This window comes from Scyliorhinus torazame, chromosome 14, assembly GCF_047496885.1.
Source record: "Scyliorhinus torazame isolate Kashiwa2021f chromosome 14, sScyTor2.1, whole genome shotgun sequence".
Classification (NCBI taxonomy): domain Eukaryota; kingdom Metazoa; phylum Chordata; class Chondrichthyes; order Carcharhiniformes; family Scyliorhinidae; genus Scyliorhinus; species Scyliorhinus torazame.
In genome coordinates this window covers 139,020,612-139,038,493 of record NC_092720.1, presented here as the reverse complement: position 1 = coordinate 139,038,493, position 17,882 = coordinate 139,020,612, and positions in this window count along the sequence as shown.

The following is a 17,882-nucleotide window of genomic DNA, read 5'->3' as shown; positions in this document are numbered from 1 at the left end:
TGATTCCCCAGCCCATCTTTGAGCCACTCTGATGGAAGTTCCAAGCCATTTAATCGCCAGACTCAATCAATTCAGTCAAATAATTCTGCATCTTAAATTATGATCAAAGCTAATCTTAAGTAGGATCGATAACATGGTGGTCACTGGGCTAGTCATCCTAGTGATCTGCACTAATGATCTGGAGACTTGAGTTTGAAAATCAACTTGGCAGCTCATGAATCTATATTCAGTTAATAAATGATAAAGTATTGAAGAGCTCGCCTAAGAAATGGTGACAATAAAACTGCTGCCATAGAAACCCATTGACTTCAATAATATCTTTCAGAGGAGGAAGTATGCCATTCTTACTGTAGATCCCCAAATTTCTTTCTCTGTCAGTCTGGCCTCAATAAAAGTTGAGACGGATTCGCACGTAAAAAGAAGTTATTTATTTAGCTTGCAAGCTTGAATCATCTTACAGAAACGTAAGAGACATCCAGCCTCTTACACCCCAGAAAACGACTGAACTAAAAGACAAAGGGATCTCTGCAAAATCAATTCAAATGGTATCAAGTTTCACATACTCGACGGACATAGGTCAGCCTATGTCCCTCCTGACCTGTTCGATCTATTCTGATTGGCTCACTTCCAATCCCTTTCTCTGGCCCCTATCAATGCAGCATCACTCTCATAGACACACCTCTTCCTGCTTTTTCCATGCGGTCTCAAACTCCTTTGTCCCTAACTGCAAGAATCAAAGTGGCTTATTTCTACATTACATTAACGAGTATCTCGAAAGTAACTATTTTATATCACATTCGTCATTCCCTCCTTTTATCATTCCATGATAACCGAACTATCCAATCTATAGCTACGGTTCCTCATCTAAAAAGATCCGTCGCTGCATTTCCAATTCCTGTCTTAGCCCCCCTTCATCTGCCTCACCCTCATGGATTTTAACAGTTAAATTTTTTTTCTCGGTGATTGGGGCAGTGATCTGATCTAGTGCACCCCGCATTCTACCCATCACACATTTAAGGATGGCCAGGCCCACAAAGATGCAGCCGATAGCTACCACTAGATACATGGCCATATTTATCAACCAGTCCTTCCATCCTCCAAATCCCCAGTCACCCCAAGAGCCAGGATCCTGCATCCCGTCCAAGTGATCCCGTATGCGATCCATAAATTTAGTGATGTTAGAGGTCAAGTCCTGAACCCCCATAATACACTTGCCCTGTACTATGGCGCATACCCCACCCTCACGGGCCAGAAGATAGTCAAGAGCATACCGGTTCTGCATTGCAAACAACCGTAGCTGAGACAACTCCTTAGTTATTGCCCCGAGGGCTCCCAAGGTTTCATTTCCCAAGATGGTAAGGCCGCAAATAAAATAATTCCGATCACTAACAGCCAAGGAACCCCCCACACCTCCCAGTGTCAATACGCTCAGAATGCCCCACCCGGCTGAGTGGCCCCGGTTGGGTGCAAGAACCTGAGGTTTTTTCCAGTTCTCGCAAAATTCAGCAGAGACTGCCCGGCGTGCTAACTGATTATGCAGGTTCCACGCCGAAGGGCAGGGGACTGTGGTAGGGACTAGAGTCCCTATAGCAATCCGGCGGGGAAATGGGGGTGACAAAACGTTGGTCGCCGTACCATTAAATAAAAAGTAGTATCCTTGTTCCGTGTGGAGACTAGCATCACAATCAGCATATCGGTTGCGTAAGGACCTCCCAGTAGCCCAGTTTATCCAATTTTGAAATGCCCATTCGGGCCGCCCAGCAATGCGGAAAGCCCTATTCCCAACAGTGATATGAGAGACATTCGCCCAGCCACAAAGGAGCTGGAGGCCAGCGTTCAATGGAACGCAAGTGGTGTTATAACAAACGCATTGGCCAGACGCCTGGGTGATATGGCACCTCCTGTCCGTACAGGTGGGAAACAGACATGTTATATTTGTGTCCACCTCTACCAGCAAACAGCCATATCCTTCACTGCTGAAGCAATTCTCGTACGACCGGGAATCCCTATTGGGAGTAAAGTGGCTAGGTATGTACGCCCTCCACCGTCGCAGCCTATCGTACTGTGAATGGGAATTATCCCGAGGGAGGGGAAGGCAAATAGCCGGTGGTGCTGAATCCGGATCGTAAGGAAGAGTGACGTGCTCGGGCAATGGCTCGGAACGCTGACAATGAACCACCGTTTGGGGAGTGCCCCAAAGCGGTGAAACAGAAAATAACCTAGACACCGCTGCGGGGTTTGGGTAGCAGACAACCCGTCCCTGGCCATACAGACGGTGGTAAATCTGGTAGAAGAGATTCATACTACCCGGGTTTTCCTCAGTTTGGCCTTTAATTAACTTAAGTGCATCTCCCGGTAACCTACGTTCTAGCTGTACTTCCCTTCTCACACGCCCCCTCCTCTCTCTAGTCCCTTTCTCTTTCTCATGGTCTCTTCCTACACTCTTCTGACAGCCTGATGTTACCTTTATTGTACCACTTTTAACACATCCAAAATCAAATTTACATGTATTCCAAAAACAAGGCAATGTCCATATAATGTTCCCTTCCCATCGCCGGGACCGGTGCAGCTGCTTCATGACTCCCGCATTCTCCTTAACTTTGATGACCTTCCATGAGTCGATACCATGTCCTCGTATATGGGGGCAGTGAAGAACATCACCTGTGCATAGGTGATGTATCCTTGTAGATTGGTTGGGGCTACACAGATACATAATATTCCCCTTTTCCATGTCCATCGCCAATAACACGCCAAGCGAAGTGAGGCCAAATATCAGACAGACGATGCGTAGCCACTCCATCATGCTCCACACCTGGAAAATAGCACTGGAGAAGGGAGGCAGGTTAGTATCCGACCTTTTACAGTAGTGGAGATGGACTCAATTTACAGTGATGTAGGTGGACCCAAGCACTTCGCCCCTCCACTTTAACTGCTGTGGGGGTGGTAAGGAGAACTTGGAAGGGCCCATCCCATCGCGGCTCCGACCCCTTCCTAGTCCAATTTTTGACCATGACATAACTACCGGGCTGGACTGAAAGTGAGCTAGGTACTGGGGGCAATGGCTCGTGAGCCGCGCGGACTTGGCCATGGAGTTCCTTGAGCACTTGCGTAAGGGCTAGAACATAGGTGGTCATTTCTTCAGTCATCTGATGAAACTGAACCCGTCTGGGAACCTGCAGGCTCCAAGGAGTTCTAAGAGGCCTGCCATAGAGAATCTCGGCGGGAGAGAGCCGGGCTGGTCCCGCAGGTGTAACCCGCAGCTGGAAGAGGGCAACGGGGAGCAACTTAAGCCATGTCAGTCCCGTGTCTGCTCTTAATTTAGCCAATTTAGTTTTGAGGGTCTGATTGTGTCTCTCAGCCAACCCGGCTGCCTGCGGTCTGTAAGCACAGTGTAACTGCTGGCGTATGCCCAACTGGGAGCAAAACTCCTTGTTAATTTGTCCAATAAAATGAGGCCCATTATCAGAACTTAACTGAGCTGGTATACCGTACCGGGGAATGATTTCCCTCATCAAGACTTTAACCACAGGAGCAGCTTTACTATAGATAGTCGGATACGCCTCGACCCATCTGCTGAACACATCCACAATGACCAAAACATATTTGTAACATTGACACCTTTCCAACTCAATGTAATCCATTTGGAGCGTCTCAAAGGGACCACTGGGCAACTGGGTTTGCCCCTTCCCACAAGGGATACCTTTTCCGGTGTTATATTGCTGACAAATCAAACACCGATTACTGATACTTTGGGCCAACCCCTGCATTTTAGGGTGCCACCAAGTGTCCAGCAACAAATCACTAGTCCCTCGAGCCCCACAATGAGTTGCAAAGTGTACACATTCAATGACCCATAAAGCCAGCGCATCAGACATACAAGTCTGATGTGCAGGCGTGGTCCATAAAGAGGAAACAGAATCATATGTACAACCTAACAGTTTCCACATTTGTTTATCACTCTCAGGAGCGTCCTCCTGTAACCTTATGACGTCTTGGATGGTTGGCATTGGCTTGTCAGAAGCAGACACATTCATAGTAGATCGTTTAGTCTGACTTAACATTTTAGGCACCATCACTTGCTGAATTTGTGCGGCTGTGCGCGCTGCACGATCTGCTCGTTCATTACCAACGTCAACTGGGGTTGTACCATTCGTGTGGGCAGCGCATTTAATAACGGAAATCTGCGCTGGCAGAAGGAGGGCCTGCAGTAGGTCATTAACTAAACCCCGGTTGGATATTTCTGTGCCAGCCGAGGTAAGGAATCCCCTATTCTTCCAGAGTTGTCCGAAGTCATGAACTACCCCGAAAGCATATCGGGAGTCAGTGTAGATATTTACCCGGCGATCTCCCCCAAGTATACATGCACGGGTGAGGGCAAAAAGTTCGGCTTGTTGTGCTGAGTAAGGGGTCTGGAAAGCTGCCGCTTCTAAAATCAGACCATCCTGATCTATGATTGCATAACCGGACAGTCTCCGGCCAGTGGGGCTTACTAATGCACTGCCATCAACATACATAATCATGTCAGGTTGTTCTAACGGAATATCACTCAGATCGTCCCTTATTGTTGTAGTTTCCTGAATCAAGGCTAAACAGTCGTGACCAGGCGCATCCTCATGGACAGGGGGACCGCTAAGAAAACAGGCTGGATTGATAGTGGTACAATATTTATATGTCAGACGTGGATTGTTCAAAAGGTATATTTCATACCTATTCTGACGAGCTGCGGTAAGATGCTGAGTCTGCAGTTGCCCCAATAGTGCGATTACCGAGTGGGAGCTATACACCATAATATCCTGTTGTAGAGTGATGTTGGCAGCAGCCTGCAAACTATTGTATATCGCTGCCAGGATCTGGGTGCAAACAGGGTGGCCCAATCCCTTTCTCTGGCCCCTATCAATGCAGCATCACTCTCATAGACACACCTCTTCCTGCTTTTTCCATGCGGTCTCAAACCCCTTTGTCCCTAACTGCCAGAATCAAAGTGGCTTATTTCTACATACATTAACTAGTAACTCTAAAGTAACTATTTTATATCACATTCGTCATTACCAGGTTTGGTTTATGTAGCCACTTAGAAAGGAAAATTCAGAATGAGCAATAAATGCTGGCTTTGACATGGCGATCATATCACAAGACTGAGTGAAAGAATGCTCTCCCACACTTGTAAATCCAAGCAGTGCAGATTTCTGCGTAATCACTTGGGAAAGTGAATTGTTGAAATGAACTGTAGTCTAGGATGAGCCTTGAATAGGAACACAGAGATTTCTGGCCATTTATCACATGAAGGAACATGGGGCGAAATTCTCCGGTATCGGCGCGATGTCCGCCGACCGGCACCCAAAACGGCGCAAATCAGTCGGGCATCGCGCCGCCCCAAAGGTGCACAATCCTCCGCATCTTGGGGGGCTGAGCCCCAACCTTAAGGGGCTAGGCCTGCGGCGGACTAATTTCCGCCCCGCCAGCTGGAAAAGGCCTTTGTTGCCCCGCCAGCTGGCGCGGAAATGACATCTCCGAGCGGCGCATGCACGGGAGCATTAGCGGCCGCTCACGCCATCCCCGCGCATGTGTTGTGGAGGGAGTCTCTTCCGCCTCCGCCATGGTGGAGACCGTGGCGAAGGCGGAAGGAAAAGAGTGCCCCCACGGCACAGGCCCGCGCGCCGGTGGGCCCCGATCGCGGGTCAGGCCACCGTGTGGACACCCCCCGGGGCCAGATCGCCCCGCGCCCCCCCCCCCCAAGACCCTGGAGCCCGCCCGCGCTGCCTTGTCCCACCGGTAAGGTAGGTGGTTTAATCTACGCCAGCAGGACAGGCATTCTAGCAGCGGGACTTCGGCCCATCCGGGCCGGAGAATCGCGGAGGGGGGGCCCGCCAACCGGCGAGGCGCGATTCCCACCCCCGCCGAATATCCGGTGCCGGAGAATTCGGCAACCGGCGGGGGCGGGATTCACGCCAGCCCCCAGCGATTCTCCGACCCGGTGGGGGGTCGGAGAATCTCGCCAGGATTTCACATTTTAACTTATAAAATTTCACACAGATTTATTACTGCATTAACAATGATCATGTGGTCCCAAAGGTTCTTATGCTGTTAATTGCCAGTCTTAACTTTATTAGCTAGTTCTGAGAAAGAAGTGGAAAACTCTGGGTGTGATGCGCACTAGCCACTGCAGGAGATATGCAACTCACGCTGCATCACTAAATCCCCTTTCGGACCTGTTTAGCTCAGTTGGCTGGACAGCTGGTTTGTGATGTAAAGCAAGGCCAGCAGCACAGGTTTAATTCCTGTCCTGGTTGAGGTCATTCATGAAGGCCCCGTCTTCTCAACTTTGCCTCTCGCCTGAGGTGTGGTGATCCTCAGGTTAAATCACCACCAGTCAGCTCTCTCCCTCAAATGTTCATCTGGGACTATGGCGATATTACCTACTTACTAAATCCCCTGAACCTGCTGGCTAATCCTGACATTAATAACGCCATGCACCTTGGGCACAACGGGTATTTTTACAGCAGGATCCTGCCCAATAATTGTATTTCCCATGATTTGTCCAATGATGGTTAAGTGGGTGCAGTAATTATTTGAGCAGCCTGCACCACCAGAGTTGCATTTTATTATTGGAAGTCGACAACTCATCTTTCAGTTGAGCTACGTTGTGTATGTGTCTCCCAGGCACAAGTTCCATTTGAAACATTCCTCATGGAATTTTAAGGAAATGTAAATCTCATACTCTCACAAACAGTGCAGGAGGCATCGAGAGTTGACAAGCTCTTTGCTTGAATTCTGGAAGGCAAAGGAATCGGAGAGACTTTTCAATTTGATCACAAACGTGCCACTTGGCAGAAACCTGTGCACTCGAGGAGAAATCGGTGGTAAAAGAAAGCAAGCAAAGATGGGAAGCAAGACCCAGCTGCAATTAGTATTCACCTCTCAGTAGCTTTGTTTCCACTTGTTTGCTCAGATGGAAAGCGAGCAGTTCTGAAAAGGCCCTGTCTGAAATGCAAAATGACCTGTGAAGTCCAATTATGTGTGAATAAAAAGCTTCACAATAATAACTGGGAAGAACCATCTGGACTGTATTGAAGATCCATTTGTTAGAGGATTCTGTTCAAACATGAGTGAGATTTGCTGGAGACGTGCGATTATAATGCATCAGCCCCTTGTTAATCCACAGATTCTGTCCGCTGTCTTTTGCAGTTGTTTTTTGCAATTTGTCTTTGTGTGTGTGCAGAGGAATGGCTAGTTTGTGATTTCTTTTTGATGCAGCCCCCTTTATTTTTTTGAGTCTTCTGAACTGAACATTTGTAAATGTAAACTTGTCCTCACTGCCCTGTGTGCCTCTTGTTCAAAGTCAGTATTCTTAATCCTTTTCTTTCTCCTCTGAAGTTGAATTAATGGGGAGGTAAAGAATTATTCAACTCGGTGCCCCTCTTTTCCCATCGGGATGAAGTGGGGAATGGATGTAATTAATCTTTTTAACATCCGGCCCATAAATCTTGAAGGTTTGGCCTTTGATTGTGATGACACATACCTTTGTGGTTATTTATTCCTCTCAAGCCTTGTGCTCTGTCGAAAATGGATGATCAAACTCTCCCCATGGCTTTCAGTGAACAAGCCTGCATGTTAGGCTATGCAGATAGGGAAGGCCTGAGGTCTGATCCCGGGATAGTAATTTGGGACAGTGCGCTTGGCCCTTCTACTTCCTGGCTAGGGCAGAAGCTTGGCCTGGTTTCCCCGATATTCAGTGATCGTTGCTGAGCAATGCATGAACAAGAGTTGACGTTGGGATTACAATGCACTCCACGGTTGAATGGCTGCCGACATTAGCACGCAAGGCTTAGGTAGGAGTGTATCATTGGAGTGAGAAAAGCGCCCCAATCGTAGAGTTGGATCCTGCCAGAGGGAATGATGGAGGTTGAAAAAAAAACGGCAATCAAGATTGATGGGTGGCACAGTGGCACAGTGGTTAGCACTGCTGCCTCACAGCACCAGGAACCCGGGTGCAATTCCAACCTTGGGTGACTGTACGAAGTTTGCACTTTCTCTTTGTGTCTGCGTGGGTTTCCCCTGGGTGCTCCGATTTCCTCCCACAGTCTCGATGTGCAGGTTAGGTGGATTAGCCACGCTAAATTGTCCTTTAGTGTCGATAGGGTATTCGGGCTTACGGGATAGGTCGGGGATTTAGACTTAGGTAGGATGATCTTTCGGAGGGTCAGTGCAGACTCAATGGGCCGAATGGCATCCTTCTGCACTGTAGAAATTCCCTGATTCTATCAAGTGGATGCTGATTTTGCAGGGTCAGTGTAGCCGGGAAATGGTGACATCTGACTTGTCTGTGAGGTGTGCAAACGGTGCTGTGGAAAACAGCACCTGACCAGTGATGGTCTGAAATTCTGGCATTGTAGAAATTACATGAATGTGAGCAGATTTCAAGCATTGACAGGCTGAGGATAAACACAGAGAGATCTGTTCCTCCTTCAGCTGGAACACAATGAGAGCCTTTGTTCCTGTCCTGTTGCAAAATAGACTTTAGTTAGGGAATGGTTAGACACCTTGCATCTCCGGCAATGGAAACACACCAGAGGAAGGGTTCCCACGCTATTTTTTTCTCTTGGCTGGTGATGAGTCTATTTGGAATAAACCAAACAGCAGCCAAATTATGGAGTTCGAAAACCTCCGTGAAAAAAGAATTCACCCTGAATTAACAATGCAGATGCAGGAGAAGTTGCTGTATTCTAAACACTCTCAATGTTTTTATTCATTTGTAGTGAATGTGAATTTAACATGGGCTAGGATTTCACAATCCTACCACGGTATGTCTTACCCCATCCTCTGCGGTCGCAGTGGGCTGTTTAAATTTAAGTTCACTCCGGCAGGGCTGTGATATCCTGCTGAACGGGGTGGGGGGAGGGGGGAGTGATGGGGGGATGCTGGTCACAGAATTAATCTCGCCCTGTTTGACAAAGTACCCCATAAAAGATGGGTTCACAAAATTGAAGTTCATAGCATAGGAGGGCCAGTGTTAGCCTGAATACAACACGTCAGGGGAACTTGACCTTTTTCAGAGGGGGGGGGGGGGGTGATAGACAGTGGCATTCACCAAGGATCAGAGCTTAGACTGTTGCTTTTTTGATGTATGGAAATGACATGGATTTGAAATACATTGCAACATTTCAAAATTTGCCACTTATACCAAACTTGCAGGTGTACCAAACAGTGAGGTGTGATGAATGTAGGTATTTCAAATATCTTGGGCGGGATTCTCCATCCCCTCCGCACCCGTTTCTGGTGCTCCACGCCACTGCTGGCAGTGGGTTTCTCCGTCCCGGCAGCCAGCCAATGGGGTTTCCCATTGTGGGCACCCCCACGCCATTGGGAAATCTGGGGGCGTGAGTGCGCTGCTGGTGAAACGGATGATTCCGCCGATGGAGAATCCAGCCCCTTATATTGTATGTAATAGGTGCAGTAAGGGTTAAAAGCCTGGGTTAGTGTGTGTGACTGCTGCAGTCATGTTTTTAACAATCCTGATCTGCAAGACAGCTGGGCTTTCTGGAGCTAGAGGTTCAATTAAAGCATCATAAATGCTTGGGATAATGGATTGTTGTTTGCATTAAGAGAGTTCCCTGTGGAGCAGTTAATTAGGGACTTTGTGTTCAGTTAGTAAGATGATGTAATTAATGGAAGGAACCAAGGTTTGAAGCAGTCAGGCTTTAAGTGTCTCGTTTTGTGGCTGGAAATCAAGCTGAAACAAACTGGGTGCAGCTTCTGAAGAAATGCACCCACAGATGTTCTGCGTCATTCTGACAAAGTCAGGTCTCTTTCTTTAAAGCAGTGTCAAAAGATTTATCTTGTTGAAAGTGAATTTTCATCTCTGCACATCCCGTATTCCTGAGTGCTAACTGTATTTAAAAGTGGATGAGATGCTCTGTGGTTTGAATGAGAAGCAAAGATAGCAGTTAAGGATTAGTGTATCACTATTAATTAGCATTGTTTGAGCTATTTTTTTGTGCGGTTTTAAAGATATTTTAACACTGTGTTAGTAATAAAGTTTGTATTAATAAACGGTATCCCTATTTTGCATGAAATTATTCCTGGAGCGAGGTATCCTTTCCTCACAGTCTTACAAAATTAAAATAAAATATTGGGGTTTCTGTCCAGTATCCTAGCCACTGCTGTGGTCTGGTCCGGGATTGTAATAGAGGATGGCACCGAGCAACTGCAATGGAACATGCAAAGCGAGTAAAATGAGCAGGCATGTGGCAGGTGGAATTTAATACCAAGAAGTGTGAGGTGATGAATTTTGACAGAAGGGATAGAAGCAACATAGACTTAATGGTTCCATTCTAAATAGTGTGCAGGGACAGAGGCCCCTGCAGGCACATGTGCATCGATCTTTGTAGGTGGCAGGACATATTGCGAGAGTAGTTAAGCATATGGGGTCTTGGGATTCATAAAGAAGCATTGAATACAAAAGCAAGAAAGTTATGTTGGACCTTTATAAAGCTCTGATTAGACCACTACTGGAGCATTGTTCTGGTCACCACACCTTTGGAAGTAAGTGAGGGTCCTTGAGAGGGTGCAAAGGAAATTTATCAGAATAGTTCCAGCGATGAAGGATTTCAACTCCAAGGTTAGGTTGGAGATGCTGGAATTCCTCAAAGGAGATTGAAGGGAGATTTATAGAGGTGTACAAGATTACGTCAGGTTAGGATAAGGGTAGGCAAGATAAACTTCTTCCCATTAGTTGATTGTACAGATACTGAGGATACATATTTAAAGTTCTGGGAAAATGATGCAGATGGTTTGAGGAATGACTTTGTTACAAATCCTTGAGAGTGCTGGAAGCAGAGACGATGAATAATTTCAAAAGGAAAGTGGACGGGTACCCGAGGGAACTAGATTTGATGGGCTCTGGGGAGACAGCAGGATAATGGGACTGACTGGATTTCTCTACAAAGAACCAGCATAGATTCAATGGGTTGAATGGCCTCCTGGGCTGTGCCATGACGATTTTGTTTTTTGTTCGACACATGAAAAGCCTATCAGAGCCTATGAGTCAAAACGGGCTTTCAACACACTGACTCTCCAGAAACATATCTTCAATTGTCCCCGAACTCTATTCCTTCTCTTCACTTCAACGACATTCTGAAAAATTAATTCATAGGATGCAGCTACCAACACCATCCCTATCCCTGCAACAGCCTGAGATTAAACAAGTCTATTCACAACCTTGACATCACATTTGAACCCGAGATGAGCTTCGAACCTCATATTCATGCCATCGCTAAGACTGCCTATTTTCACCTACACAACATTTCACCCAACTTCACCCCTGTCTCACCGTATCACCTGCTGAAAGTCTTATCCACACCTTCATTCCCTCCAGACTTCACTATTCCAACACACTCCTGACTGGTCTCTCATATTTTACTCTCTGTAACCCAAATCACAGTTGTACCTGCCTTAACTCAAAACACTGTCCTAGTCCCCTCTCACCCCCAAACCCGCTGAATGACTTTGGTTCCCAGTCATGAAAAATCTTGATTTTTGTGTTCTCATCCTTATTTTCAAATCCATCCACAGCCTCACCTCTCCCCATTGCTGTAACCTCATCCAGATCCAAAATTCTCCATGAGGTACTCTTCACATCCTGGCCTCCCAGATTTTAATCTTTCCTTCTTGGCAGCTGTCCTTTGAGTTACTTTGGCCCTCAGCTCTGCGATTCGCTCCCTCTTGCCACCTCTCCACCTCACTTTGCTCATTTAAGACATCTTTAAACCCGTATCTTTAACACAGTTTATGGTTGTCTGACCAAACACCTCCTCTGTGTCTGGGTGTCATTCTATGTTATATCATGCTCCTGCAAACACCTTGGGGCATTTAATTATGTTAACAATGCTATGTAACTGTAAATTGTTGTTGTGACACCACCGGCAAGAATTTATTGGCCCTCCTTAATTGCCATTAAAAAGGCGGGGAGCGCCTTCAGCGACAGCGAAGGAACAGTGATAAATTTCCAAGTCTGGCTTGGAAGGGAACTTGCAGTTGGTTAGGGTTAGAGTTCCAATACACCTGCCTTGTCCTTCGAGGTGGGAGCAGTCATTGTTTTTTTGGAAGGCGAGGTTGAAGGAGCCTTAGCGAGTTGCTGTCATCTCAGCGACCAAAAATGTTCCAAGGGTGCGGCTGGTATGCAATCCTGAGATTGTCAAAGTACAATTACCAGGGCAGAACAGAAGAAGCTTGCTCTGAATTGGATTCGTGCCTTCGGCAGCTCGGTGCTGAAGTGGGAAAGTATTGAAATATTTCACTCTGCGGTGCAGGCATCTGTCACCTTGATGAACATCGAAACAGAAAGAAGCAAACAGCCTGGACTGTGGAGACATTGATGTAAATGACCTCAATCAGCTTGTGCAGTGACACAGGGCCTTTAAGGATTGAAATGAGGCCATTTATCATCTCACAGACTGCATTGTAGGCAGTCATTTTCCATAATTTTCCATGTGATTCTGACCAGTTTGTATGGTAAGTACTTTGCAACTTTCCGTCATGCGATAATCCATTGAATACCGAATATTCTGGATAGCTCCATCATTTATGGTTGCATATTTCAATATGAAATTGACAGCATTTCTGAAAGGGGAAGGGGATTATTGAATTTTCCCACATGAATATTCTCACCACATTAATCTGTCGGCCTTGTAGAATCTTATGATTTGTTTTAACATCTATGGAGTAGGTACGCGATGCTAAAGAAACTGGTATGAACCTTGCTGGAAATATACTGAACCCACATTGACAATATGCTACAAATAGGTGGGGCTGGATTCTCCGATCCCCCAACTGCGTGTTTCTCGGCGGTGCGCCGTTCACTGGCGGTGGGATTCCATACTCCTCCCACTTGTCAATGGGATTTCCCACTGAAGCCACCCTAGGTCGCCAGGAAACCTGCGGGCGGGGTTGAGCTGCCGACGGAAAGAGGGAATTCTTCCGGTCGTGATTACTTTGCATATGGATCCTGATTAGCTTCCTGAGTGGACACTGCTTTGATGTCACCAATTGAATGACAGCATAAGACACCGCCTCCTAAAATAAACATTTATTTTATGATTCGTTAAATACGAGTATAGAGGAAAATAATGTGCCGCTTTGCAATGGAATTTGCATTTTCTGCTCTTCCCTTCTCCTATTATTGGCAACAAGAGTCCTTAATGGTTTGAGGGGGGTCATGACGATATCGCTTACCGTAATGGTTCAGTCACATTCATGCATTGTTCTTATGTTTTTAATAAGTTCACAGGCGATGCTGCACCTGAATACTGTTTCCCCCTCCTTTAGCTCTTCGGTATTCAACAATACCAATTTCCAATTTTTGGCGTGTCAAGTAAGAGATCAGTGAGAGGGATAAAAACAGAAAATGTTGAAAAACTCAGACTGCAGGTTCTCTGTCGGCGGGATCCTCTCCTTCGCCGGTGGCACACCCATGCCCGTAGGTTTCCCGATGGCGTGGGATGGCAACAATGGGAATGCCCATTGACCAGCTGCCGGAATGGTGGGTCCCGCTTCTGGCAAGGGCGCCGCCCCGGAAAATGGGACTTCCAGGACAGAGAACCCACCCAGTCCAGCAGCATCCATGGAGAGAAACAAAGGTAACGTTTTGAGTCTGTTTGATTCTACTTCAGAACTGACTGAAAACATTAACTTTGAGCGGGATTCTCCGATCCCCCCCAGCCGTGTATTTCTCGGCAGCGCACTGTTCATATACTCCCACCGCTCCCAATGGGATTTCCCATTGAACCTACCCCACGCTGACAGGGGGGACAGAGAATCCCAATGGCCGGAGAATTCTGGTCTTTGTTTCTGTCCATAGATATTCAGGCCTGCTCAGTTTATCCAGCATTTTCTGTTTTTATTTCAGATTTCCAGCATATGGTCATAGAGATTTACAGCATGGAAACAGTCCCTTCAGCCCAACTTGTCCATGCCGCCCAGTTTTTACCACTAAGCTAGTCCCAATGGCCCGCATTTGGCCCATATCCCTCTACACCCACCTTACCCATATAACTGTCTAAATGCGTTTTAAAAGACAAAATGGTACCCGCCTCTACTGATGCCTCTGGCAGCTCATTCCAGATACTCACCACCCTCTGGACCCTTTTGTATCTCTCCCTTCTCAACTTAAACCTATGCCCTATAGTTTTAGACTCCCCTACCTCTGGGAAAAGACTATCTACCTTATCTTTGGCCCTCATTATTTTATAGACCTCTATAAGATCAGCCCTAAGCCACTTGCTCATTCTATTTTTCCACATCCGATGAAAGAGCCCCCATCACTGCCACACCTCTGCCTACCCACAGAATCGAGATCAATAACTCTTTCTTTTTAAATTTAGAGCACCCAATTATTTTTTTCCAATTAAGGGGCAATTTTAGTATGGCCAATCCACCTAACCTGCACATCTTTGAATTATGGGAGTGAAACCCACACAGACACTGGGAGAATGTGCAAACTCCACGCAGACAGTGACCCGGGGCCAGGATTGAACCCAGGTCCTCAGTGCCGTAGGCAGCAGTGCTAACCACTGCACCACTGTGCCACTCGAGATCAAGGACTCATCTTCCACTCTTCAAACCAAAGCCACACGTCATTGCAGTTCAATATTAAAATAGTAATGAAGAAAGCGATTGAAAATGAAATATTATATGAATTTTTTAGCTCTCACACACATCAAAAAGATTAAACGTTATGCAAATAAAATATGGGCACAAACATGATATTTACCAAAGTCTCCTTAAAAAAAACAATAATGTGAAAACTTTGAGAATTTTGGGGGCATTATTGGATTTGTTGTGCAGCTAAAGTGATTTACAAGAATTCTGATATCTTAATACCATAAAAATTATATATTCTGTTGCACACTGCTGCTGGGATTTAGGATGTGACAAACTTACTATTTCAGTAAGGTCTCAATGTGAGTGGTAGAAAAGTCATCAACAAAACACAAAACAATCCAAAGACATTCATGTATGTCAGCAGCCTGCACAAAATAGCCACCTAAATATGCAACTGTTTTAGGGTTGTGATGGAATTACATGAGTATTGACAATGGAGCACACGTTGAGCGAGAAAGATTGAACAATATTCCCTTGCTTTTTCTCTCTCTCACCCACGTGGTAAATTTTCAATTGTGTGATCTTGACAGTGAGAGTATGAGGGCTATTCTTCCATGAGTGCATCCTTTGCACTGCTGGGGCGAAATTCTCCGGAAACGGCGCGATGTCCGCCGATTGGTGCCCAAAATGGCGCATATCAGACGGGCATCGCGCCGCCCCAAAGGTGCGGAATGCTCCGCATCTTTGGGGGCTGAGCCCCAACCTTGAGGGCCTAGGTCGGCGCCGGACAAATTTCCGCCCCACCAGCTGGCGGAAAAGGCCTTTGGTGCCCCGCCAGCTGGCGCGGAAATGACATCTCCGGGCGGCGCATGCGCGGGAGCGTCAGCGGCCGCTGACAGCTTCCCACGCATGCGCTGTGGAGGGAGTCTCTTCTGCCTCCGCCATGGTGGAGACCGTGGCGAAGGCGGAAGGGAAAGAGTACCCCCACGGCACAGGCCCGCCTGCGGATCGGTGGGCCCCGATCGCGGGCCAGGCCACCGTGGGGGCACCCCCCCCGGGCCAGATCGCCCCGCGCCCCCCCCCAGGACCCCGGAGCCCGCCCGCGCCGCCTTGTCCCGCCGGTAAGGTAGGTGGTTTAATTTACGCCGGCGGGACAGGCATTTTAGCGGCGGGACTTTGGCCCATCCGGGTCGGAGAGTCGCGGGGGGTGACCCGCCAACCGGCGCGCCGCGATTCCCGCCCCCGCCGAATATCCGGTGCCGGAGACTTCGGCAACCGGCAGGGGCGGGATTCACGCCAGCCCCCGGCGATTCTCCGACCCGGCGGGGGGTCGGAGAATCTCGCCCCTGATGCTGATGGACTAGTGAACAAGGAATGTCAAGATAGGATCAACAGAAGAAACAGGAGCTGATCGATTTTTCCTCTCAGATTCCGAACCTGAGAAACACTGAGCCTCATCATCAAGCCCCTAACATTTCCATGTTTCACATCAGTTAAGAGGGAACAGTTCTAAGAACTGACCCAGGGTTCTCCTGATTGGTATACGTAACAGCTATCAGTTGTAATAACACAATTCCACATGCATTGCTTCAGTCAGATGTGCAGGCAGCAACAAACATTGCATTCACCAAACTCTTCTGGATTACCAACTAAGGTAATCTTCTGTGAAGATGGCTGCATGACTAGATTACTCAGTGGTCAAGCTTGTTGAAATGAAAACGAAGTGACAATCAGGCAAGGTGTATGTAATGATCTGGGACAAAATCAATTGTTACATAGTGTTATGGGCCAGGGTTTAGAGAACCCCAAAGTGTATCATGGAGTTCACCTGACCCCAACTTTTAATAGGTTGTGGTATGGGGAGCACTCGCCGCACTGTTGCACCAGAAATAGAAAAGTATTTTTTAAAGCAAAACAATGTTTATTCTATGAACTCAAGTTAACTTTTTTAAAACATACAGTCTTAGCAACCATTAATTCAAATACAACCCCCAAAGAATAATACACTAAGTAATCCTTAAGCTGTCTTTTTAACATCCATAAGACTTTTTAAAAAAAATTTAAACAGAAGCACATCAGGTTATAGTCACTACTGAGAGCAGTTATTAGTTTTAAATCACCAAATGATTCGATTTACAGTCTTTATGAAATGAAATGAAATGAAAATGAAATGAAAATCGCTTATTGTCACAAGTAGGCTTCAAATGAAGTTACTGTGAAAAACCCCTAGTCGCCACATTCTGGCGCCTGTTCGGGGAGGCTGGTACAGGAATTGAACCATGCTGCTGGCCTGCCTTGGTCTGCTTTCAAAGCCAGCGATTTAGCCCTGTGCTAAACCAGCCCCTTTAGATTACAGAGGGAGAGACTAATAACCCTTTTGGCTGTGACTGCAGCTATCCAGCTCTGAAAATAAATCTGAAACACACCCTGCAGCAAACAGCCTAAAACGAAAGTAAAAAGCTCAGCTCCACCCACACTCTGACATCACTGATAAACACCCATTTCTTAAAGGTACTTTCATACGACAGATGCCCCCAAGAAAAAAAAATCATCAACTTCAAGGTGGTTTCATTTTTCACCCTTTCACTGTCGTTCAAGAAATGCACACAGTAAATATACTTTGTCGTTTCAAAACACAGCACACGCAAACAGGTATAATAATATAGTCCATTTTTTTTCATTCTTCTTCCTCCAACTGAAATCCTTCTCAATTGACAGTCTCTTTGAACAAGAAGGTCTCTGCACAATCCGTCCATTTCTCAACGCCTCTGCATTTCTCTTTAAAGTCAGATATTTTAGTTCAACCTGATCACAAAGTCCCTTGTAAATCTCCAACACAGGAGCATTGGTTATCATAGCTTTCAGGCAGTCAAATGCCCGTTGAAAGTCCGCTTTCCACTGAAATTTTCGACATTTCTTCAGCAAGTCCATCAGTGGAGCAATCACGCTACAAAACCTTTTCACAAATGTTCGATCAAATCCACTCATGCCAAGAAATCGCATTATTTCCCATCGTCTTGAGGGTATTGAAAACTCCTCAAGGAAAGCGACCTGGGCTTTTCCAAATTCACTTTTCGCTAGGTTAACTACCACATCCGCCTCCTGAAGTCGATCGAATAACTCCATCACACGTTTTAAATGGTCTTTCCATGTCTGGCTGAAAATTACCAGGGGCGTCATTCTCCGACCCCCCTATGGGTCGGAGAATCGCTGGGGGCTGCGTGAATCCCGCCCCCGCTGGTTGCCGATGTCTCCGGTACCTGAGATTCGGCGGGGGCGGGAAT